The 27463-nt window shown below is 35.6% G+C and overlaps 1 protein-coding gene and 1 non-coding gene across 4 annotated transcripts in view; both read left to right on the forward strand.

Annotated features, from left to right (window-relative positions):
• The window catches only part of GATAD2B (GATA zinc finger domain containing 2B), a 73570-nt gene that overhangs the window by 24134 nt on the left and 21973 nt on the right, over positions 1-27463 (forward strand). The window lies entirely within an intron of this gene.
• Positions 6626-6697, forward strand: TRNAT-GGU (transfer RNA threonine (anticodon GGU)). The gene has a single exon. It is a non-coding gene; the product is annotated as a tRNA-Thr (tRNA).

Consider the following 27463-nt stretch of genomic DNA (forward strand, 5'->3'; position numbering starts at 1 on the left):
GGGCTTAAGCCATTTAAAAATTATTATTATTCCTTAAATTTTGTAAAATATGCATTGTAAGGGCCCAAGCGATTTTTATAGTGTACATATGCTGTCGTGACTAATTCACTGTGAAACCTTGCTATATGATTTTTGTTAGATGTGGATTCAACTTCCCTGAGTGGTGTGAATTGATAGGGCTAAATCAGACACCTGTGGGTCAGCTTCAGGGAAAGAATCTTTAATGAACACATTTACTGTCTTATCAGTGTCTGTTCCCTGGCACTGGCAATAAGAAATAAAGAAAAGGAGCTTGGTTGGCAATATGTCTTTGTTTTTTGGTAATTTGGAGTGTGTTTTGGTATTGATGCTGTGTCTTGAATGTTGGCTTTGGAAACGAAACAGTTAAAGCATCATGATTTGAGAGGAAACTAGCTCTCATGAATGAAGGCAAAGTTTGGCACTAGGCCAGAATAGTGGGGGTGATAGTTAGGGTGGGGAGACTAATTGACTTTTGTACCACAGACTTTAAAAAATTAAGAGATAATTCCATGTCCTGAGGTTATAAACCGGCTACAACTGGTTTTTCTCCCCCCTCTTCTGCCCCCGCTAGGCATCATGGGTAAAAGTAAGCATCCCCCTGTTTCTTTTGTTTAATATAACAGTACGCCATGTGATTGGCAGGGCAGTGCCCGCTTAGAGCTTGGAGACTGGGTTTGTGCAGGTCTCTCAAGGGCGCTGGCACGTATGGGGCTGCTCCTGTGCTATAGAAAGAGCTTCTCTTACGATAGAAAAGAGAAAGGGAACCTTTCCTCTCCTCCCCCCTAAAAAAACAAACAAACAAAAACCTAAACCCATCTCTTATTCCTTCTTTTCCTCCTTTTTCTGTTTCCCCCCTTTCTTGTCTCCAGCTTTCCTGGCAGCTAGAGGAGGGAGCAGAAAAATGTATACCTGTAAGTACATTTAACTGTCTTCCCCCACTCCCTTTTTTTCTTTTTCTAAAAGCAGAAACTCAGTTCTTCACAACCTTTTCCTGACTATGTGTAGAAGATGATAATGCTGAGGTTTTTGATGGGATTGAAGTAATAAATATTGTTGCTTTTTAAAATTTGTTGCGGAATAATTGTTTCTCATACAAAGCTCCTTTCGGTTTGGATCCTCAACCCTTCTGCTTTCATCCTTTTGCTGTAATTGTCTGTGGATTCTAGTTTTCTTCTAGCTGAAGCTGTGAGAGGAATGTTATACTGAAGGTTTCTTTCTCTTTCTCTTTTTAAAAAATTTCTTTTGTCTGTAGAAATGATGGTTCTAATTCCTCCTTACCCTCACTACCCACCCCCCTTTTTCCATGTCAGCTCCAGCCCTGCTCTGTGAATGGAGTCAACCAGCTGACTGAGTGCTGGCATCATGCCAGGGGCTGCAAAGCAATGAGAATGTGCGCGCGCTCGCGTGTGTAAGTGTATACAGAACACAAAGGGAAAGGCCTGCAGTCTAGGAAATCACAGGCTATTATATAAGGAAGTCTGCGTCATCTCTGCTTATTTGGGCTGATGGACAAGGAAAAGGGGAAGGCTTAGAGCAAGAAAAATACCCTTTAGAGATACACATGCACACGCACATATATATACACACACATTTTTTTTCCTTCCTGTCTTTATTAAAAAATTAAAACAAAACAGGTATTTCTGTTGTGGCAAAATGAAAGAGAGCTTCTCTGTCCAAGTGATAGTGACCATGTTCCTAGTGAAGTAGTAACTCTTTTGGGAGGTGAAGCACTTTGTTCTGAGTCACTTCTATCTTGCCCCCATTCAGAGGTGTGTGCTTGATGAAGAGGGGTGACTAGAAGAGAAATGCCTCCTGGATTTAACAGCTATAATTTTTCAGATACTTTAAAATTTTTTCCCAAACTGTTTCTAATATTTGGGATTGTCAGGGGTCCAGGGTGGGGTTGGAGTGCTCTTAAGAAGAAGCAAAAATCCAGATAATAGAGCAAATATTATCTATTAGCTACTCTTTTGAGCTCCCCCTCCTTTCTCTAATTTCTTGTTGTTGTTCTATTAATATAGTATAAAAATGCAGTATTCTCCCCATGCCATCTGCTGCAGAGTTAGGGTTGTGCAAAGGGAAAGTCAGACAGCACATGGAAGGAAGGAAAAATGAAAAATCTAAGCTTCCAGACATTGCAAGTGTCACAATTTTAGGATTCAGTTGGAATGACTGTCTCTTTCAGTGGTCTTTTTGTATTTCGGTTTGCCTCCAGTTACCATGGTCTTTTTTTCTTAGTTTCTTAATTTCTCTGCATGTGCTTTCTAGGTGTGTTACATGTATGAAATAGCTCTTGTTAAGTGGAAATGTAAATACAGAGTATTACTGATTAAAAGAAGGCCATACTGTTATAGTTACTTTATGTGAGTTTGTTTTTGCTCCTGTCTGATCATTTATGATAATGATGCTGATGTAGGTGGGGAGTGTTTGAAGTGGGAGGGAACTTTTGAACTAGTTCATCCTATAGTAGGGTTTGTCAGGTCACAGTCTGGAGGAAGTTCCTTAATTCAGTCTTTTTGTATCTTTGTGTTATAGCCCATGAATTTATGTTCTTGCCACATTTCACAAGCAACAGTCTTTGAATATATTGTGTATATTTTTCTCTTTGATATGTGAATTTTGGTGAAAGTGTTGGGAAGTGCATAGAAGGTTATATACTTGAAAGGTTTCTGATCGGGACTTATGAGAGTGACTGGTCTGCTCATTTCTTAGGCTGCCCCCAGTTGTTTCTTCACCACAAGTAGCTGTAGCTCACTCTTCCAAATTTCCTTTGTAAATGAATTAAGGGACATTGTTTCTCAGTCAGTTGAGTACTAGACGACGAAACAGCAACAGAGACCAGCATAGCTCAAATCTAGAGGCTAGATAGAGATTCATTCAGAGTTGTGAGATTCTCTAGTTCTTAGAATTAATAATTATCATTTTAAGTTGTTCTTATCCTCTTATATTATTATTTGGTAATGCTCTCCATAGGAACCAGCCATTTCACTGGTGTGTATATATAGTATTGTCATGTTTTAATTCTGTCTATATGATGCTTGTTTATTAGACTGATAGGTTTCAAAGAAGACCTTTTGCAGCCTTTTACTTTTAACTCTACTCTTCGTACCTGAAAGCTGATTATGGTTAGGTAGTTACAATCAGTGTGAGGCATGAGTCAGTACATTCTGTGAATGGACAGATTTTTTTTCCCCCTTAATTCCCATAGGCCCTAGTTACTGTTTAAGAGTGACTGTAGAGTAGTTTTGAAGGATGTGTGAAATCTGCCCTTTGACCATATGTATCTCCTTCATTCTAATATCACCTGTTTTACATAATGTTGGGCAGCTTTCCTTTGGCATATGTCAAAACTTTTACGCCGATTTATTATAATTATTCATTATAATATATTATTATAAAATATATTAGTATATGCTGTTACATTTATGCCGATTTATTATAAGGTGACAATGGGAGGAGAGGACTGCTTACCTCGTATTCATTAGCAACACACCCTAATTTGTCACATTTAAGCATAGGGACCTTTCTGATCTTTGGTGCATATTATTAAACAAAACAGTGTGTCATCTAAAGCAAGGTCACCTAGGCTCTTCTATTCATGGATATGAGCCAAGGTTTGTATAGTAGACTCTGATATAGAAAAGACACTGTAAAAACAAGTGAACAATGATGGCCTATTTTTATTTAGAATTACTGTCTTAACAGTTTAGATTAAAATACCAAAAATGACAGTATAAACATATAGTATAGTTTGATCAGGAACATGGACCTTGCAGTAAGAAAGACCTGCGGTTGAGTTAGGCTTAGCTATTTACAGATCGTGAGACCTTGGAAAGTTACTTATCTGTTTCTGTTTTCTGTTCTGTAAAAGGAGAATTATTTAAATTATTAAAGTCCTCCTTTAAAGAGCTTAAATGAGGTAATGCATTGTAAAGCACTTTAGCACAGTGCTTAGCAAATAAAAAGAGCTCAGTGAATGTTGGCAGCTATTACTAATATTCTTATCTGTTGGGTTTGTTTCCTACTGTTTTCAGTGTTCCTGTTAGTTTCTTTAGCCAGTCTGTCTGTGGCTATCTCCTTTTTTAACTTTTGGAATCTTTTTAGTTAGACTGAGTTGATTGACCTATATGTTGGAAAAGTCTAGATCAGGAGTCAGCAAACTACAGCTGCCTGTTTTGTAAATAAAGTTTTAGCAGAACACAGCCATACCCTTTTGCTTACAACAGCAGAATTAAGTAGTTAACCCACTAAATCTAAAACACTTGCTCTCTGGCCCTTTGCAGAAAAAGTTTGCAGACTCCTGGTCTAGATCAAGAGTCTTTTTCCCCCTGGGAAAGTGAGCCAGAAAGCAAGTTCTAGAAATCAAAAGGGAAGTAATTAAAATAGAGTAGATTTAAGTGGACCAGAAGGAATTAATCATTTCAGGTTTTTAGGAATGGAATTTTGTAGCCTGGAGAATAGTGAGAAGAGGTCCATTGACATAGCTGATACGGGTTAGATGAAGGAAAGTACCATTTGGAGTTGGTTAGGCAGTAATAGTACTTATGTAGTCTGTTGGGGCATTTCATAGTAGTGAGTAATAAGGGAAGTACAAAAAAGAGTGATTTGCTGCCGAGGAGTTTGCATTAAGCCTGAAAAATGGTATGAATTGGTAGTTTACCTATTAAACTACTGTGTTAAAGTAGGCCAGCAGTTTTCAAAATGGAATCTATGAATTCCTGGGGATCCCCAAGATTCTTTCAGGGAAATCTTGAGATGAAAACTATCTTCATAATACTACAAAGACATTATTTGCCTTTTCCCTTTGTTGGTGTTTGCACTGATAATCCAAAAGCAATGGTGAGTAAAACTGCTCTGATGCCTTAGCATGCATCAAAGCAGCGGTGCCAAACTGTACTAGTAGTCATTGTGTTCTTCACTGCCATGCAGTTTAAACATGCAGTTAAAAAAAAAAATCCAGTTTCACTTAAGAATGTTCTTGATGAAGCAGTAGAAATGAATTTTATCTAATCTTGACCTTTCAGAACATGGCTTTTGATTATTTTGTGTGATACAGTAAGAACTGCTTATAAAGCACTGTTGCTGCATATTGAAATACAATGACTGTCTCAGGGAACGTACAACTGAATTGCAAGCAACCTAGCTGCTTTCTTCTTAGAACATTGTTTTTACTTGATGGAAGAATAATCAATGGATTATTGCCTTTAGATTTGGGTATTTGGCAGATATATTCTTGAATTTTTCGAAGAAAACAACTTACTGTATTTATTCCCAGTGATAAAATTCAAATAAAAATTAAACCATGAGTTTAACAGCTTCCCAGGACTTAAATACTTCTCTGATGAGATTATTGGTGTTATTGACAAATGTGGGATTTTTTTTTTTGATGTTGTATAGTGAACTGTATCAACATTTGAAACTTCATGACCTAGTGGACCAGAATTTTCCAAATGATTAATGCATGATGTAACAAAATTATGTTTGGGTAAAAGATCCATTCAGAGTGTAAGATAGACAATGGATTTTAAAGTAACAGTATGGAAAGTTCATTGATAAGGTTGCACATTTCACATTGTAACTAACCTTTGAAACTACTGTGTTAATTTTTTTTAATTGAGGTAAAATTCACATAACAATTAACTATTTTAAGTTGTATAATTCAGTGAAATTTAGTACATTCACAGTGTTGTACAATGGCCACCTAAATCAAATTCTAAAACATTTTCATCACCCTGAAAGGAAACTTGTGGCCATTAAGCAATTGCTTCCCATTTCTCCATCCCCTAGCACCTTGCAGCCACTAGTCTGCTTTCTGTCTTGATTTATTTATCTATTCTGGATATTTCACATAAATGGAACTAGGCAATACATGACCTTTTGTGTCTGTGTTCTTTCACTTAGCGTAATATTTTTGAGGTTCAACCATGTTGCAGCATGTATCAGTGTTTTATTCCTTTTTATGCCTGAATAGTATCCACTGTAGGAATATAGCACATTTTGCTTATGCATTCTTCAGTTGATGGACATTTGGGTTGTCTCTACCTTTGTGGCCTGTTGTGAATAGTGCTGCTATGAACATTTTGTACAAGTTTTTGTTTTAATACCTCTCTTCAGTTTTTGTGGGGTTTTTTTTGCCTATTTACCTATGAATGGAATTGTGACTTTTTGAGGAACTACCAAACCGTTTTCCAAAGTAAATGTCCCATTTTACATTCCCACCAGCAGTATACTAGGATTCCACTTTCTCCACATTCTTGCCAACACTGATTTTCTGTCTTTTTTATTATAATCATCCTAGTGGGTATGAATTGGTATCTTCATTGTAGTTTCGGTTTGCATTTCTCTAATGACTAATGATGTTGAGCATCTTTTCATGGTGCTTTTTAGCCATCAGTGTGTCTTTTTTGGATAAATGTCTATTCAAGTCCTTTGCCTACATGTGTTGAATTTTGAGTATATCAAAGATGAAGATATCCACAATTCTGACCGTTTGAAAAGACCTGTCTGGTATCAAGATGAATGAATGAATTTTAATCTATGTACATGTTTATGTATACACATAGATTTATACAGATGGATATAGAAATAGATATGGATGGAGATGGGGGATAGAGCTCAGTGGTAGAGCGTGTGCTTGGTGTGCACAAGGTCCTGGGTTCCATCCCCAGTGCCTCTGTTAAAGGGAAGAAAATAGATAGGAATATGTATTTCCTTGTTCTGAGAGAACACCACTGTATCATGAGCACATGTGACACCAATTCTTGGTTTCTAAATGCCAATCTCCAATAAAAAGAACCAGAGCTCCTAGGAGAAATGACTAGGGCAGAGAAACAGTTCAGGTGAGTCTGAACCATCATGTAGTACCAGAAAGTAATGAAATGCTAAAAGAAAAAAAGTTGGGAGCCAACTTGAAAGAACTTCCAATGACCAGATCTGGGACAATTTGAAGAACAAAATAAGTAATGAGAGTAATGGATTATAACCCCTGGTATAAAATAAATATCCACAAGTCCATACTGCTATGAATAAAAACTTGAATAAATAAATGAATGGGAGAGAGAGGACAGCTGTCTATTATAGTAAAATTTAGATTAATTAACATGTAAGAATGATAAAAATTATTAGGCAAATACTACAGTAATAATTCTTGCAGGCAAAAATTATTTGTGGATGTTAAAATTAGTGGGTGAAATTTTGATGCAAAATGGCATTTTGCATAACCTCCAAGTATCACCCCATAATAACTTTTTAGTAGAGAAAGCATGGCAGGACACCACCTCGGTCAAATGATTAAGGTTGACATTACCCATAGTTCAACATATTGACATCATATGCTCCCTGATATGATACAACATTGCTTTTGTGACATTGCCAAAAATATATAGCCTCAGTCTAATCATGAGAAAACATCAGGCAAACACAAACTGAGAGACATTTTACAGAAGAACTGGCCAGTACTCTTCAGAAAAGCAAAGGTAAAGAAAAACTAATAAACTACCATTGGTTGAAGGAGGCCAAGGAGACATGACAATAAGTACTATTTGGGATTGTGGATTGTATCCTGGATCTGAAAAGGGTATCAGTAGGAAAACTAGTGAAATTTGAATAAGGCCTGTAAAGTAGTTAATAGTATTGTATCAACACTATTTCCTGGTTTCAGTAATTGTACTATAGTTATATAAGATGTTGATATTACAGCTATACTTAAAGTAAAATTAATGAAAAAACTATACTTTAAAAAATAATCTTTTTAAAAGATGTTTACGTTAGGGAGAACAGGATGAAAAGTATGTGGGACTTCTCTAAACTATTCTTGCAACTTTTCTGTAAGTTTAAACTTATTTCAAAGCTTTAAGTTTTTTTTAATGGTGAGTTTATTAAAGACTTTAAATTTTTAAAAATTACTCTTCTTTTCTAACTGCATATCTGTTTAAGACCAGATTTTTTTCCCTATATATTTCAACTAAAACAATGTATCACAGCAGATTGAATGCAGAAGCAGCTATGAGAATCCAACTGTATTTTATTAAGCCAGACATTAACAAGATTTGCAAAAATGTAAAATAATACCACTCTTCTCAGTAAATTGTTCTTTTTGGGGGGAAATAGTTATTTTTTAATAAAGACTATGTCATTTATGGTAATGTGGAATGTGGATTTTTTTATGAATTAATAATTTTAAAATTCTGTTTTAATTTCTAATATGTTAACTGTAGCCCACAAGCAAAATCTCTTTGGAGTCTCGATTTTTAAGAATGTCCTCTTAAAGGGATCCTGAGACCAAAAAGTTTTGACAGCCTGGAGAGCTTGCCTAACAGCTACAAAAAAGATCCAAAAATGCAATGGCTCAAACAAGGTAGAAAGTATTTCTTTCATGTAGTTGCCCAAGGCGGTTGGTTCCTGTTGCTCTGTTGTTCCATGTAATTCAGGAACTCAGGTTCTCTTAGACACTGATTTTCTGCTGATCCCTGGAACACTGGTTCTCACACTATAGTGTGCATCAGAATCACCTGGAAGGCTTGTTAAAACACAGTTCCTAGTTCCTATCCCCAGAATTTCTGACTCATAGGTCTGGAATGTGGTTCAAGAGTTCGTATATCCAACAGAGTCCCAAGAGATGCTGATGCTGCTAGTAGGGAGATCAACTTCTAGGATATTGTCCTCCTCTGCAGGCTTGAAACTGGGTTGCACCCAATAGGAAGAGGGGAAAAGCATGAAAGTTTACCTACTTTCTATAGTTCTTAGGCAGGAAGTGGTACACATCACTTCCTCTTTATTCCACTGGCAAGAATTTAGCCTAACAACAATTAGCAAGAAAGGCTAGGAAATGTTGTGAGCTGAACCACCATGTGGCCAGAACTTCTATTACTATGGAGGAAGGGGTGAATTAATTTTGATGGGTAGTGAGCAACAATATCAAGACACTGAAAAAATTAATACTTAGATAGGATTAAGTAACTGGGGAATATGTTTTATCAGATAAAGAACAAGGATTTTTAGAATTCTTCACAGTTTACTTAGAATTGTGGCAAAGGCATGTCTAGGAGAGTAGTATATGAAAATATAGAAGTGAGACTGTCTTTTGGAAGATTGGAACAGAGTAGCTAGATTAGCAGGGCAGAGTACAGGAGACTAGGTAGTAATAGTGGAAAGTATTATATGGCAAGAAGGCTTATCAGATATATATGATAAATTGAACAGCAAGAAGTCAACTGAAAATCTGTTCTCTACTGCTGTTAGGATCTTAAGGTTCTCTGTTGATGATGCTCTGTGTTATTTTCCCACTCTAAATTGTAGTCACAAAAGTCATTTTAGGGCCTTTTGGTGCCTTGATGTTAAGTACCCAAATATGTGTATCTGATCTATAAATTTCTCTGATGTGACCCTGAGAATGGCAGTTGCGTGATATATCCCCTCACCTCATCGGCCCACAAACCCAAATGAAAAACGGAAAGCCAAAACTTAGTTGACCACCTGGAATAGGGTAGGGATAATTTACCTGGGTTGAGGCTTCTTGCTTTAGAAATGAGAAGATGTTATACAAAGAATAATCATCAGAAATCTCTGTCTAGTAAGAAGGCTGAATAATCCTGAAATAGCAGAAATAAATCAATTCTGCTCTTGAATTGTGTAACATTTGCTCTGTCTTATGCTCTTCCCCTGTCCCCTACCAAAACAACATGCAGATGAGGAGTCCAGTTATTCATTTAACAGGTAATTATTGAATGATTTTTTTTTTTAAGTACCAGGAACTTATCTGAGAACTGGAGATAAAGCAGTGAACAAAGTAGACAAATCCCTCACTCCCTAGAGTTTATAAGTTAGTGGAGGAACGAGATAGAGAATAACCAAATTCATACTATGTCAGAAAAACAAATCAGGGTTTAGGTGAAAAGGTTAGTGTGCCTTTGTTTTCAGTGTGGATCAGTTTAAGTAGGACCCATGATATCCTACCTAAGAAAGGCTTAGGACAAATTCTACATGTGTCATGTGTAATTTTTGCAACTTTAATTTGGAGAAGTAAGTCTTGGCTTAGAAAGTTGATAAAAATGAATTGTGATCACTTTGGATCCCAGCTTCTTTCTATGCAGGCTTGATGCTTTGTAGCGGCTTTTGTGATATTTGTGGTAATCTTCCAGTGGCTTCTATAGTTGTGTCACGTTCTTTTCTCTGATTTGCCAGGTTTGTTTCCTCTGGTTGGTAATATTGCTAGATATATGGTTGTATAATAAACACTTTACAGTCTGATATGTCCTGTGTATTTTTGTCCTATACAGAGATCAGGGTGGTCTCTTTTGGTTCCCTATTATCTAAACTTCCTTTTAATGAGAAATAGTTAATAGAGCTCAGATATCCACATTGATGCATATTCTTCTCAAGCCCTTGTCCACAGCCTTTTCTAGTCCACCAATTGCTGAATTCCAGAGATTGCTACTTCTAGGACCGTATGGAAACAACTTCTAAGATGATCCAATAAAATGGTACATTAGGAGATAATTTTACTCTTTGTAGCATCTAACATTTTGTAGCCATTTTGTTTTTCCTTAGGTGCTTTTACCTCCATTTGTGGAATTTGTTTTGCAGTTTGGTTTGTATGTGTTTAAATTCCTTTAGGGAACTGAAATAGAGAGGTTCCATCCTAGGAAAGTACAGAGTTAAATGCTGGGAATGATTGGCAGTAGGAAGCATGAGATAGCTTGAAAGGAGCTCAGCTATTTGGTTTGCATTAGGATGGTTTAGAGATGTGCAGAACAGAACCATTGTTCTGTGATCTTTGCCAGGACCTAGAAGTACCATTTGCTTCCGGTTTGATGGAAGTCAAATGGCCATTGATTCAGTTTACATTTGCAAGTAGAAGACATGAGCCCACTAATCTCCAATGCCCTGTTGGGGTTGAATTTATTTATATGGTTATGTTTGTGCCTGAAAAATAATTTTCATTAAAGAAACTTATTAGACCTGCTCTTTGTGGAATAAATACCTAGCTAGGCTTCTGCTTATTACATTCTCCCTTTTCTGTTATGAGTAATTTATTATACAGAGCTATGAATATCCTTGAAGGATATTCTGGAGAAAATTTTTGTGAGGCCAAAAACTTTTGTGAGACTTTCATAAGGCTTGCAGATCTCTGCTGTTTCTCTTTCATGACCATCTCCCAGCTCTTGTTTCCCCAAAGTACAAAAATGTGGTTACCCTTATAGGCCACTGAATTCAAATGCCTTTGATTTTACTAGTCTGATTATGAGAGTGTGGATATGGTAAATATTTGGTCTGTGTTTATATTACTGTTTTCATATGTTATACCTCTAGCAGACAGTAATTGAACAAAAGTCTTTACTGATGGAACAGAATGTTACAGGTGACCATCATCAGTAAAATGAAGTTGGCATGACAGTTGAAATCTATTTCCTTGGTGTGATGGAAGTTATTAATCATGACTCTACAATTTATTGTGTGACCTTGGGCAGGTTTATTTAGTCTTTCTGAGTCTTAGTTACTTCATTCATAGGATGGGGATAATACGGACTTCATATGAATGTTCTGAAAATTAGATGAAATACTGTTTATGCGGTTCTTAGCTCAGTTTTGATATTTAGTCATCATTCAGATGTTACTCTCTTCTATTTCTCCTGCCCCTTTGCACCATGTGTTGAAGTGCACTTTCCCCTGTTTTTAGATTTGTATGATGAATATATCACTTGAAAAATGGTTTATTTGAGAAGAGACTCTTCTGAGCATGTGTGTAGATATGTATCTACGAAATCATGTTTTTCAGGACAGTATGAAAGATCACAGCTATTCAAAACTCCTCCTACCACCCATTGTTATTAGTGCCCTGGTATATAACATGAAAAAAAAATTTTGTTTTCTTCTCTTAAGTATTATTTTTATATTTCTAAGGAAAGCCTACATTTTTTCTACTTTGCCCAAAGTAAAACAGAGTGTTATAGACAAGTTCTGAAGGAGGTTGGGAAAATGGCTAACTCCTATTCCTTTATATTCTCCGTAGATTACATACTTACCTGTTTCTTTTGTGAAAGTTTAAGGCAGTCTTTCTTAAACTATACAGTGCCTAATAATCACCAGGAAAACATGATAAAATGCAGATTCCTTGGCTTCTCCCTGAGAAACTCCAGTTCATTACTTTGATGGTCCTGAAAGGATACATTTTAAACACATATCTGAAGTAATTCTGATGAAGTGGTCTAAAATGATACTTAAGAGAAACATGAATTTAAAGTAAAATAAAATTGACTAAATTTATTGAGTTCCATCCATGAGTCACACACATTGGTCTACATTGTCCTCTTCAGCAATACTTCCCCAAACCTTCTGTGATGAAGGACCAGTTTTTTGTTGTTTTCTAATATAGCATGGATCAGTACTTTTGTAAATACAGTGAAATGAATTACTGGAAAAGAAGGATAAAAAAAGATTCCAGATTCAAGCCCAATATTTTTTATTGTTAGATTCAACAGGCATAAAATTATTTTGTCAAATTAAAGAAAAAGTTTCTAAATGCTTACTTTCAACTTCTTTGGTTATCTCATTGCAGAGTGGTAACAAATGGTTGATGGACTAGCACCAGTCTGTGGACCACACTTTGAGTAGCATTGCTCTTCAGAAAATGAAGATGAGTTTGTGTTGAAACTGGCGAGCTAGAAACCTAGTCTCTTCTACAAATCCCAGGGAGCCTGATTTCTTCATCTATAAAATTGAGACAGTTTTACTACTGTGTCTATCTTGTAGGGGTTGTTATCCTCGTATAAAATGTAATGTTTGTGAAAGTACATTGCAAACTGAAAAACTAACTGAAGTTATGTTAATCATCAGAAACATTAGTGAACATATTTTTGTGTAAGGACTTTGTTAGCAACTAGGGATATAGAGAGAGGTGGCCAGGAGCTTACTATTCAGTTACATATTTGTTACATAAGGTTGGCAGTATGCTGAGCTGATTAAATTCCAGCTTCATAAAAATTTTTCTAGACTTGTACAACCTTTCTCTGAACTCCAGTAGCATGCTTATATTTTTAAAATATGTAACTTTGGGATATTTCTTTGTAATGCTTGAAATAAGAACTTTTTAAAAGTGTATACATATTTCTCTTAATAGATTGGAAGCATTTTGGAGGCAGGCACTCTTGAGTTGAAGTTTGTGGTACTCCTTGTGTATGGGTCCTTTCCTGTTGATCCTGGAGCAGATAACCCCTTCTCCAACTGTCTCCCACTGCCAGGCTTGCTGCCCAACTCCATGCCATTTCTCTTTTCTGCCTATCTCCTCTTCTCAGAGTGTTTGCAGGAGATAGAGACTCTTGAATCCGGGAATTTTTGAGTGCCTTTTCTGTACAGATTAAGTGCAAGAGATAAGCAAATAATACATAAGGTTCCTGACCTCTGGGAGCTCATAATTTTTTAAGGGAAAAGGACAAAGAATTCAGTAATGAGACAGGTACTGACATGTTCAAAATGTTCTGAGAACATGGAGAAAGGAAAAACTGCCCTAGGGAATTGGGGAAGGTTTCATAGATAGGATGACCATCTAATTTACCCTCCAAAATGAGACATTGTTAAAGGTGAAAGAGTCATTACTAATCATCAGGAGGGGACAGCAGGTATAAATTGGGACTGTCCTATGTAAACTAGGACATACTGTTACCCTGTTTATAAAAGAAATGTCTCTGTGTAGTGTTACAGTAAGAGTTGGAGGATTTGCTAGGTAAGTAAAATAACACACAGAAAAGCTTAGAAGCATGAAATAATATGTAGGTGTGCCTAGCCCATAAAATACTTAAGGGCAGAAATAGTAAAAAGTAAGATTGCAAAGGTAAATTAGGACCAGATGATGTAGGGACTTTTGTATACTGTTGTAACTAATGGCAAGTCTTTGATATTAAGGATGGGATGGTAAGATTAGATTTTTTTAAAAGGTCACTCTACACTGTATGAAAGATGAAGATGGGGTAAGGTGGGGGACCTTAGATACTGAGACCACAAAATCATTTAAAATATTTGCTGTAGATTAGGAGAGAAAAGATGGTATTCCAAACTGAGGAGTGGGAAGACAGTTGGAAAGAATTGAGAGACTCCAGAGATATTTAGATCTTTAGAGATATTTAGACTTGTAGGGGAAAAGGCACTTGACTTCCAGGACCCCATGCTCTCCTGGTTTTCTTCTTACTTTACAGACCACTCCTCAATTGTATTTGGTAGGTGTTGTCTTCAATTCATAAATGTTGGAGGACCTCAGAGTTCAGTTCTCAGACCTCTTTCTGTTTACATTCACTAACTTGTTAAATGATTTTGTCTACCCCCATGACTTTAATTTCTGTCTGTCTGTTTATGACTCCTGAATTTGTATCTTCAGCCAAACATCTACTCTTAACTCTAGACTTGTGTCTCATTGGCATTTCAAATTTAACGTGTTAGAACTACACTTTCTAATTTTTCACTCCAAACATACCATAATTCACCATTTTCATAAAAGGCATCATTATTCACTCATTTGTAGAGATATCCACCCTGGAGTCATCCTTGACTACTTTTTCCCTCATATTTCACATCCAGCACACCAGCATTTTTAGTGGCTCTTCTTTCAAGGTATGTCCTGATACTTAATTTGGCCCTTGGATTACCTCTCCTACTTCATTTTCTGCCACTCTCCCTCTTGGATGTGCACTTCATTTGTAGCTTTCTACTGTTCCTAGCATATACTAAGCATCATTCTGTTTCAATCAGCATTCTTGCTTTTTTCTTTACAAGGTACATTCTCTCCCAGATACATGCATAGCTCACTTCATCACTTAACTCTGGACTTAGCTCAAATGTTATCTTTTTTAGTTGAGACTTTCCCAACTGTGCTTTTTAAGAATACCCTCTTCCCCCTCATTTGATACTCTCTATCCCCTTTTCGTGCTTAGCTTTTTTCAAGGTATTTATCACTACTTGTGTGTGCGTGTTATTTGTTTATTGTTTCTTTTCCCCACTGGAATGTTAAGTCTGTGAGGATAGTGACTATTCAGAGTTGTACACTCAGTGCTAGAAAAATGCTAATAATAAATATTAGACATTTCATAAATACTGTATTTCATGGACTCTAAGATGCCATTAATTTTAAGAGGTATCAATATTTTATGAACCAATAAGAAAGAAAAAAATCCTTCCATTGTTAGATGCCATTGATGATAAGATGCACCCTGATATCAGAGGTTAAAATGGAGGAAAATGTGTATATTAGAATCTATGAAAAAATAATTCGTTAAATGAGTGAAGTAGAAAGGAGTCATCTCACATGACTTTAGGGTTTCTAACTTGATCAAAGAAATGATGGTATCCTGTAAATATGGAATACAAGAGACATAATAAGATTGATAGAGGAAAGAATACCTCTTCATATTTGTATAATTCATGAGGGAGAAGCAAGAAGAATCTTGCAGGAATGGGGAAGAAAGCAGAACTATCTAGTCTGAGACCTGGATTCTATTCTTCAAGTTATCCACATTATAACACTTATTACTAGGCCACTTCTCTGAGGATAAACACATCTCCAGATTTCTCAATTATTGTGTGATCCTTGTATTCATCCTCGGATTACTTGTATTTCTTTTTACTACTATGTACATACTAGGTGCTTCAAAACTGTTTGAGTGATTTCTTGAATCTTGACCCCCTCATCTCCTCCAACCTTCTTTCTGTGTTGTTGGATTGTCTAATTTGAAGTTATTTATAATATTACATGGGAGTGAAGAGGTCTTGGTAGGCCTCAGTTGATTGATGTCTCCCAGTGGCAGAAAGCAAACCAGGAATTGCCTCTTCTCTAAATGTAAAGAATTGGTGATTCCAACACTTCCTGTTTATAATTGTCACAAGTATTTATTTACCAAGACTGTCCCATTCTGAGCCCCATAGGCTTCTGTAATCTAAATTCTCCTTATATTGCCCTCTTTTTCACCACTCCACTTTTAGACTTGAGTAGATGAATCTACTGGATTTGATGACTAGTCTGTACATATTTTATCAACATGAAAATTTTATCAGATACAACTAGTTTTATTAGTGCCTACAGTTGAAAAGGGAATCTTTGTTCTACGAAAGAATACTGTACCAAAGCTAAGCCAGAGCTATCTTATATATATATATATTTTTTTAAGTTATATTTATAAAAAATTATAAAGCATACTGTTTATTCCTTTTAAATATGAAAGCAAGACATAAGAAGTCCAGGTTTCTCATCCAATGGGTCTTTTTACCCAAGGCAGTTAGTAGGACTGTGACAACTAGCTCAGAATGATCCTGCTCTTCAGGTGGGACGCTGTCATCTGCATGTAAAGAACAACTTAATCCCTAACAAGCCCAGCCAGTAACCGTATCTACAGTGTCAAGAGCTACATGCACTTCACCTTACTAGTGCTGCTCTGTTGAATATCACACACTATCCATATTACATACATCCACATTACATTCCTGTTCTCTGTGGTCAGGTTAAAGGCCTTCTTTTGAAAAGTCTGTTCTGCTTACCTTTTTTAAAAATTAAAACAATTTAAAACCTTTTCAATTTTTTAAAAAATTGGAAGTGTTTAAATATATAGAATAATGTAAAGAGTAGTATAATGAATAGCTCTGTAACTGCCATCTTCAATCAACAATGAATGTTTTGTCATATTTGCTTCATTGACATGTAACATATACATATTTCTACTGAATCATTTCAAAATAAGTTTTAGACATTACCTTAAGTATTTACTTAAGATTGCTGTGTTAGGCAAAATAATGCCCTTTCTCCCAAGATTGCCAAATCCTAATCCCCAGAACCTATGAATATGTTCAGTTTCATGACAAATGAGAATTAAGACAGTAGGTGGAATTAAGGTTGCTAATCAGTTAACCTTAATATATGGATATTATTCTGGATTATCCAGGTGGGCCCAGTGTAATCACAGGGGTCCTTAAAATGGAAAAAGGCAGAAGAGAGTCAAAAAGATGACAGCATGAGGAGGTATGGGCCTAATATTAGTGACTTTGAAGATGGAGAAATGGCCATGAGCCAAGGAAAGCAGGTAGTCTCTAGCTGGAAAAGGCAAGAAGATGGATTCTCCTCTAGAGACTGCAGAAGGAATGTAAGGAGCCCGGCTGTTGCCCTGAATTTGTCCCAGTGAGACCCATTTCAGACTTCTGACTCCCAGACTGGGATACTAAATTTGTACTATTTAAACCACCAGGTTTATGGTAATTTGCTACAGCAGCCATAGAAAACTAATATGATTGCTTCTCCAAACAAGGAGGACAGTTTTCTGTTCAACCACAGTACCATTATCATGCCTAATAAAATTAACTATAATTCTCTAATATTATCTAATACCCAGTCCATTTGGAATTTCCCCAGTTGTTCCCCATAATATCTTTTGTAGATTTTCCTTTTAAACCACGATCCAATAACATACCATACCTTGCATTTGGTATGTCTGTGAGTGTCTCTTAATCTAGAACAGTCAATACTCCCCCATCTTTTGTATCAACTTTTGAAGAGACCAGGTTCATAGATTTGCAGCGTATTCTGCACTGTAGATTTCTTAGATTATTTCTGTATGGTTTTTCATTTAGCTTACTCTTTAATTCTGTTTTTCCTACAAACTGGACTTCAATGTAAAGTTCATGTTTTGGGGAAAAATACTTTATGGGAGAGGCTGTATATTTCAAGCAATATCACATCAGGGAGCTCATATAATATCTGATTGTCTTACTGTTTACATTGCTAAGTTTTGTCCCTGGGTTAAGGTGACAGCAAGATCTCTCTATTGTTAAGGTATGTTAAGGTATATTCCCTTTGCAGTTAGTAGTATGTGGTGGTGTTTTGTTTATTAGAAGCTGGGAGGCCTATCTGCTCTGAAAGGATACTGAAGTAGTTACTATGAAAATAAAATTTTAACTTCCAGACCATCATTTAAAAAAATTTTTTTTTAGATTTGGTTTTGTTTTGGGGGGGATAATTAGGTTTATTTATTTATTTACTTTTATTGGAGGAGGTACTGGGGATTGAACCAGGACCTCATACATGCTAAGCATGCACTCTACCACTTTGAGCTATACTCTCCCTCCTCTGGACCATCATTTTTGGCTTTGGAGTGTGACAGACCATATAACATTAAAACCCTTTGCAATTCCATTTCAGAACAGCTAGTGATACCGGGTAAAATAAAACAAACTTTAAAATTTTTTATTTTTAAACAAGCTTCCTTTTAAATGCATAGCTGAGTCTGAAAGAAGTAAGGGAGATTCTCAGTGACCACACAAATGAAAAGGGAACTGAAAACGAGCTGTGTGCATGTGACTTAAAGCTGTGACAGTTCTGGGGGCTTTTCTACTTTCAGTAACTGAAAGACTTGGTTTTAATGCTCATGAGGGGTCCAAGAAACAAAGCTGTAGGGCAGTATGGAACAGAGCTGGAGGTGAGAATCCCTTTAAATCCCCTAAAGCCAGGAGCCTTAAAGGCTCGTGCTCAGGGAAAGGAGGTGACCATAAAAAATTCCATCCCCTAGTTGAAGGAAACAAGAAAACTTTTCTGTCTCAGCTTGGGCTCTGACTAGGAGTCGGTAGGAATACCCCCTGAAAATTGAAGTATGAGTCTACTCTCATATGAGTTTAAATTATTTTTGTCTGAGATCCCTAAACTGAGAAATAAATACAAGAAAAATTATTCAGAATACTTTATACCCTTGGGATAACTGGCAGAAGTATATGAAAAACTACTCTGGAGGAACAGGTTGACAATCCAAACCACACAGGATTCCTACAGATAAAGTCTCAATGAAGACAAGGTACCCTTAAAAAATTGACAAAAAGCACAAGAAAACAGTCATTTACCATCAACAAGAGTCACAGATATAACCTGCAGCCGAAACTGAAAACTTCAGGTAATGGATCCATTAACTATAGTCCATAAAGTAAGTATATTTAAACTATTAAATACAAAGACTTGAAATAAGAAAATATACTTTGGAGGAAACAGATTTGAAGAAAAAGTAAATAGAATATCAAAAAAATGCAGATTGTGGTCTTCTATTCAGCAGGTATTTATCAATACATATTATGGGCCAGGTACTGAATAAAATAGGAAAAAACAAAACAAAAAACCTGTCCTAAGAAGCTTACATTTTACTGGGTGGGGAACAGACCAACAGATATAAACATAACATGCCAGGTAGTCATAATTACCAAGAATAGGAAAAAAGCATTGTAAGAGGGTGACAGAGTAATGATGGAAGATGCTGTGTTTTTTTGTTTTCTGTAACAGATGCATTAGGAAAACGTTCTCTGACATATGAAGAAAGTAAAGTAAGCCACATGGCTATCAGGGGGAAACAGGGAAACTAAACTGACTAGAAAGGGAGTGATGGGAGGGTAGTAGGAGGTATAAAGTCAAAGAGAAGAAGTAGTGGGCCAAATTATGTGGGACCTTATAGACTATGATAAAGACTTGGAATGCTGTTCTGGTTATATTGCTGTATAACAAATTAGTTATTCCAAAACTTAGTAACTTAAAACAACTGTTTTATTAATGCTCTTAGATTCTGTGGGTCAGGAATTCATTTAAATTGGGTACAGCGATGATGGTTTATTTCTGCTCTACAGTGTCTGAGAGTGTAGCTGGGAAGATGCAAAAATGGGGAAGACTTGTTAGTGGGAGGCAAGAATCATCACTTACATGACTGGTGCCTGGGCTGAGAGTAGGCCCACCAACTGAAGTGTCTACATGTGACCTCTCACTGAGGCTTTGCTTCCTCACAGCATGGCAGCCTCAGCCTAGTTGTACCTCTCAGAAAGCAGTTCAGGGCTCCAGACCTAAGTGTTCCAGGGAATAAGAAACTGCATTGCTTTTTATGACCCACTGGCAGAAGTCATCGAGCATCACTTCTGCTGTACTCTACTGGTTGAAGCAGTCATAAATCCACCCAGATATAAGGCAAGGGAACATAGACACCCCCCCCACACACACACCCTCATTATGTGAGGTATGTCAGAGAATTTGGAGGGGGACGTTGTTTGTAAACCACCACAGATGCCATTAAAGCATTTTAAACAGAGGAATGATATAATCTCACTTAGTGTTAGGAAGATTACTCTGGTTTCTCTATGGAACATAGACTGAAGAAGAGCAAGAGCGAAAACAGAGTTAACAAAAGTTACTGTGGTCTGGGCAGGAGATGACAATAGCTTGGACTAGAATAATATGAAAGTGGTGATAAAGGGTCAGATTTGAAATATATTTGAAAAGTAGTGCTAACAGAATTTACAGATGGAATGCATGTTGGGTGTGAGAAAAAGGAACCAAGAATGGCTCCTTAGTGTTTGGTTTGGCAATTGGTTAAATGGTGGTGTTTACTGAGGTGGGAAACACTAGGAGAAGAGAAAGTTTTCATTTGGGGAGTTCAGCAATTCAGTTTTGGGCATAAGTTCATAAAATGTCAGTTCATAAAGTGACATCCAAATGGAGATGTTAATTAGGCAGTTGAATATATAAAGAGAATTTTAGAGGAGAGATGAATTCTAGGAATATATATTTGGGAATTAGCATTTAGTTGCTCTTTAAAGCCATAGGAATGTGTGAGATTATGTAGGGAGTGAGTACAAATAAAGAAAAGGTACAAGATTGAGTCCAAGGGCATGCTTACAGTTAGAATTAGAAAGATGAGTAGAAACTAGTGAAGGAGAGTAAGAATAAATGGTCATGAAGACATACAGATGGCTAACAGGTACATGAAGAGGTGTTCAGCATCAGTGATTATCAGGGGAGTGCAAATCCCCTGAGATATAACTCACACTTGTTAGAATGGCTATTATCAAAAAGACAGTAAGAAATTATATAGTGTTGGTGAGGATGGAGAAAAAGGAATCCTTGTGCACTGTTGGTGGGAGTGTAAAATGGAGTAGCCACTATGAAAAACAATGTGGAGATTCCTCAAAAAAATTAAAACTAGAACTACCAAGTGATCCAGCAATTCCACTTCTGGGTTTTTATCTGAAGACAAGAAAACACTAACTTGAATAGATAACATACCCCCCTGTTTTTTGCAGTCGTATTTACAATAGCCAAGACCTAGAAGCAACAAGAGTGTCCATTGGTGGATGAATGGATAAAGAAAATGTGATATATATGTGAATGCATGTGTGTGCATGCACACATACACACACACATACAATGGAATTATTAGCCATAAAAAAAAGAAGGAAATCTTGCCATTTGTGACAACATAGATGGACCCTTGAGGACTTTATCCTCAGTGAAATAAGTCAGACAGAGAAAGACAAATACAGTATGATCTCACTTATATGTTGAATCTAAACAAAACAAAACAAAAAACCTAAACTCATAGATACAGAGGACAGATTGGTGGTTGCCAAGGTGTTGGGGGGACAGGGCAAAATGGCTAAAGGTGATCAAAAAGTTCAAACTTCCAGTTATAAGTAAATCACAAAGATGTACAGCATGGTGACTATAGTTAATAATACTTTTTAAAAAAATTGAAGTATAGTTGATATATAATATTGTGTTAGTTTCAAGTGTATAGCAAAATGATTCAGTTATATATATTTTTTCAGATTATTTTCCATTATAGGTTATTATAAGATATTGAGTATTATTCCCTGTACTATATAGCAAATCCTTGTTGCTTATCTGTTTTATGTATAGTAGTTTGTATCTGTTGATTCCATACTCCTAATGTATCCTTTCCCTTCCCCTTTGGTAACTATAAGTTTGTTTTCTGTGTCTGTGAGTCTGTTTCTTTTTTTTGTATATAGATTCATTTGTATTATTTTTTAGGTTCCACATATAAGTGATGTCATATAGTATTTGTCTTTCTCTGATTTCATTAAGTATAATATTCTCTGAGTCCATCCATGTTGCTGCAAATGGCAGTCTTTCATTCTTTTAATAATACTGTTGTGTGTATTTGAAAGTTACTGAGAGAGTAGATCTTAAAAGTTTTCATCCCAAGAAAAAAATGTGTTACTCTGTATGGTGATGCATGTTAACCATTCTTATTGTGGTGATTACTTCAGAGTATATTCAAATATCAATAATTATGTACATCTGAAACTAATATAATATTGTATGTCAATTATGTCAGTAAAAATAAGAAAGAATACATGGGTCATGAATATAGGATGAGAACCCCAGATGTGTAAAGTCTTGAAGGCCAAGTGAAGAAAGTATTTAAAGGAAGGAATGTTGATTTAGTTAAATGCTGCTGAAAGTTCAAGTAAAATGAGAATTGATTTTTTAAAAAAAGCTATTGGATATGACAACATGAAGTTAATTAGTGATGTGGAAAAAGATGGTCTCTTTATATTAATGGGGACAAAATCTGAGCTGAAGTAGTTTCAAGAGGAAAATAGGAGAGAAAGTGGAGACAGCATGAATAGCACTTTTCAGGACTTTTGCTGTAGAGTGCACAGGGAAATGGAGCAGTAAATGGAATAGGACAGGAGGTCATAGGAACATTTTTCTCAAGGTGAGAAATAATATACCAAGTTAATATGAAAATGGGATGATTCTCAACATTGGCTGAATAATGGAATCATTTGGGGAATTCATTAAAGTATGAGGCTTGAGTCCCATGGCAGACACTTAAATCAATCTTTAGGAGTGGGACCTATGGTATGAATTTTTTTTTAATGTATATATTTCCTCAGATAATTCTAATATACATCCAAGGTTTATCTGTTCTTCAGTATATCAGTGAAATCTCAGTAGATTATTTTTTTTGAATGAAGGTAGATTTATTTACAGAGTTACATGCTCCATAGACAGAGTGCAGGCTGTTTCAGAAGGCCAGGGAAAGGACATGAGGTTTGGGGATTGGGTGCTTAGTAGACACACACTCCATAGACAGAGTGCGGTCTGTCTCAGAAGAGAGAACAACCAGATGTGTTTTTCAACAGTGTATTCAACATAACTGAAGAGAGAATAAAGAGCAGTAGGAAATTATGCAAAATGCAGCATAGAGATACAAAGAAATGGAAAATACAAAAAAAAAAAAAAGAAGACTGAGACATGGAAACCAGAATGGAATGGTCCAGGATACCTCTTACAGGGGTTCTAGGATAGAATTGAGAAAATGGAAAGAGTAGCAATATTCAAAGAAATAATGGCTAAGAATTTTCTAAAATTGCTAAATGTATGTTTCTTCAACTTGAGGAATAAACAGTGAATTCTGAAAGGATAAATAAAACTAAACACATTAATGATACTATAGTTTTGTAGAACATCAAAGACAAAGAACTTATAATTACCTCCCCCTGCCAAAAAAATAAATAAATAAATAAAGACAAAGAACTTATGAAAGCAACCAGAGAGGAAAAAACAGATTACTGCAAAGGAATGAAGATTATACTTAAAACTTCTCAACAAAAACAAGATACCAAGGAAATAATATTTTCAAAGTATGGAGAGAAAATAAGTCAGCTAGAACTATATGCTGTTTTTAGAGGATGAAATGAAAACATTTTTAGGCAGACATGAGCATGTTTACCATTTAAGTATTATATTAAAAGAACATAAAGGATATGCATTGGGAAGAAAGAACTGAATACAGTAGGAATGGCAGGGGAAAAAATGTGGGTAAATCTAAATTAGCTTTGACTATATATAATGCTCTAATAAGAATGACTAATTTGATATGAGCTAAAAATAAGTTAAGACTGAAATAAAAGAGAAAAATGAATAAAGAAAACTTAAATCCAGTCAGTAGAAGGAATAAAAGAACAGAAGCTGGTAGAAATAAAACCAGATATATTAGGAATCATGATAAATATAAATGGGCTAAACTAGATAAAGAAATAGATTATCAGATTGAATGGAAAAACAGTTTCAGGTAAATACTGTCGAAAAGCAAAGAAATTGACATTACGAATGGAAAAAGATGTTCCAGGCAAATACTGACCAGAAAGTTATGTCTCCATATGAATAACAGACAAAGGAAGCTTTGAGATCATTAATTAGGGGAACTTCTAAGCTGCAAATAAATATAAATTGTAAAGGAGAAGATTGATAAGGAAATTTAAAATAACTGAAAGGTTTTTATTTCATCTTTGTTTTTAAAAGACTTTTTTGACAGGTATGGTATTTTTAGATTGTCAGATTTTTTTCTTTCAATATTTTAAAGGTGTTGCTGTCATCTCTTTTACATTGTTTCCAGCAAGAAATCTAATTTATCTTTACATATGATGTCTTTTCCCCTCCCACTTTGGCTGCTTTTAAGATTTTATAGTAGTTTTGAGCACCTTGATTATGATGTTTCTTGCTACAGTTTTCATGTTTCTTGTGTTTGGGGTTTGTTGGGGTTCTTGGATTTATAGGTTTATGGTTTTCATTCATTTTGGCCCTTATTTCTTCATATATTTTTTCTTGCTTCATCTTTCTCCTTTCTTTGAGGAACTCCAATTATCTGTATACTAGGCTGCTTAAAGTTGTTTCCCAGTCCCCTGAAGCTCTTCTTATTTTTTCTGTTTTCTATCTTTGTTTGATTTTAGAGTGTTTATTGCTATGTCTTCTGGTTCACTAGCCTTTTTTCCTATATCTAATCTGCTCTTAAGATCATTCATTGTATTTTTAAACATTTTTATTGAGATATATTTCACATAACCATAAAATTCACCTTTTTAGAGTGTACAGTTTTGTGGTTTTAGTCACAGAGTTGTGCATCTGTCACCACAATCCTAGATTAGAACTATTTCATCACTCCAAAAAGAACCCCCATACCCATTAGCAGTCAATCACTATTTTGCCCCTCTCCTCAGCCCTAGGCAACCACTGTCTACTTTCTGTTTCCATAGATTGCCTATTTTGGGACTTTTCATATAAATGGAATCATATAATATAAGGCCTTTTGTGACTGGCTTCCTTTACTTAGCATAATGTTTTTCGAGTTTCATCTATGTTGTACACGTATCAACACATCATTCCTTTTTATGGCAGTATAATATTGCATTGTATGGATATACCACATTTTGTTTATCTGTTCATCAGTTGATGGATGTTTGGTTTCATCTTTTTGGCTATTAATGAATAATGCTGCTGTGAGCACTCCTGTACAGATTTTGTGTGGAGATGATGTTTTTAGTTCTCTTGGGTGTACACCTAGCAATGGAATTGCTGAGTCATATAGTGACTCTATGTTTAACTTTGTAAGGAACTGCCAACTCTTTTCCAGAGTGATTGTACCATTTTACATTCCTTCCAGCAGTGTATGAAGTTTCCAGTTTCTCTACACGTTCAGTGCTATCTGTCTTTTTTATGATAACCATTTTTCTGCAGCTCTTACTTCTATGATACTTTGTCCTTTTTGAAATCTAGTTGTCTTTGTCTCTCTATACCCTTTTACTCTCATCTCCATCTCTTCAACTCAAGAGTCTGCCTGGCTCTACTTCATTTCCCCCTGACCACATCATGTCCCAGAAACACTCTTTTGGCAATAAATGAGTGCAGCTGTAGAGTTCACCTCGTTTGTTTCTTGTCCCTCTGATATCACTGTCCTTTGTTGCCTGATGTCTAGCATCTTGAAAACCCTTGTTTCATGTATTTTGTTTGGAGGTTTTTTGTTTTTTAGGTGGGGGGGGGTAAATTTGGCCTGTTTTACACCTTCTTGACCAGAAATGGAATTCATGGCATCATTAACATCAACAAATTGATCCTTAGTGTGAACTGGAGAATGGATTACTAAATCATATATTTTTGCTGTGGAGTTCTACACAGCAGTTAAATGAACTGGAGCTTCGTGCATTTACTTGGATAAATTTTAAATATTAAAAAATGAAATATTGAAAAGCAAAATGAAAAGATATATTCAAGAGCAACTTTTAAAAATATAATTTATAAAAACACAAACTAGACTATATATTATTTATGGATACGTATGTGTGTAGTAGAATGATAACAAATCCATCATAATGCCTTTCTCTGGGGAGGGAAGAAGAGGGTAGAGAATGGTTTGGGGGTGAGGTTACATGGAGTGCTTCAACTATCTGTGATGTTTAATTCACTAAAAATAGGAAGTCATATATATGACAAGTGGCTAGTATCTAGAATATGTAAAGAACTTTCAAAACACAACTGAAAAAACAGAACAATTCAGTTAGAAAATGGGCAAAAGACATGAACAGAAGTTCCACAAAAGAGGATTTACAAATGGCAAATAAAAGCACATAAAAAATGTTTAATATCATTAACCATTAGGGAAATGTAAATTAAAACCACAGTGAAATATCACTATATACCTATCAGAATGCTTAACTAAAATATAATGACAACACCAAATACTAGCCAGAATATGAAGAAACTGAACTTCTCAAGCATTGTGGGAATATGTGGTGGTACAGCTACTCTGGAAAATAGATTAGCAGTTTCTTATAAATTCTTGAGCATTTATCCCAGATAAATGAAAACTTACGCTCCTACAAAAACTTGTGTATGAATGTTCATAGCAGCCTTATTTAATTAATAAATAAATAACTGTTTTCTAAAAAACCTAAGAACAACTCAGCTGTCCTTCAGTGGGTAAGTAAATGTGGTACATCCATACCATGGACTACTACTCAGCAGTAAAAAAAGGAACAAACTATTGGTATATGCAACAACTTGAATGAATACCAAGAGAATTACACTGAATGAAAAAGGCCAGTCCCAAAGTACTGGATGATTTCAATTATATAATATTTTTGAAAAGATAAAAGTTTAAATATGGAAAACAGATTCACCAGGATTTGGGTTGTGGCTGGGGATGGTGGGGGAATAAGGTAAATGTGGTTATAAAGGGCAACATGAGGGATCCTTGAGGTGATGGAATTGTTCTGTCTTGACCGTGGTGGATACATGATCCTATGAATGTGATAAAATTGTATAGAACTAGCAGAAATGAATACAAGTATAACTGGGGAAATCTGGATAAAATCTGTAGATTATGTCAATGTTGATAATTTGGTTGTGATATCTTATAGTTTTGCAAGATGTTAACATTGAGGAAAACTAGGTAAAGGATATATGGAATCTTTCTGTATTATTTCTTAAAATTTTATATGAGTCTACAATTACCTCAAAGTTTAAAAATTGAATAAAAATTAAATACAGATAAAATATTTTCTGTTTATTATTCTCTATGCTTATATCCATGATTGAGATGTTTCATAATAAAGAGAACACACACTCTCTTCATTGGGTACAACACTAAAGTTCTCTTCAGCTCTGTATTTTGACCATTTGGAAGACTGGGTCAGAGGGAGAGAAATCACTAAATAAAAATAGTAGAAATAGAAATGAAAATAATTTCCCTCACTTATTAATATTCATTTAAAAGTCTTTAGACTTTAAGAAGGTAAACACTTACTAGAATTTGTGAGAAAGGTGTATTTTTTTAAAGAAAGTCCTTACATCCCTACTTAGAATTTT

This window comes from Vicugna pacos, chromosome 21 (genome assembly GCF_048564905.1).
Source record: "Vicugna pacos chromosome 21, VicPac4, whole genome shotgun sequence".
Classification (NCBI taxonomy): Eukaryota; Metazoa; Chordata; class Mammalia; order Artiodactyla; family Camelidae; genus Vicugna; species Vicugna pacos.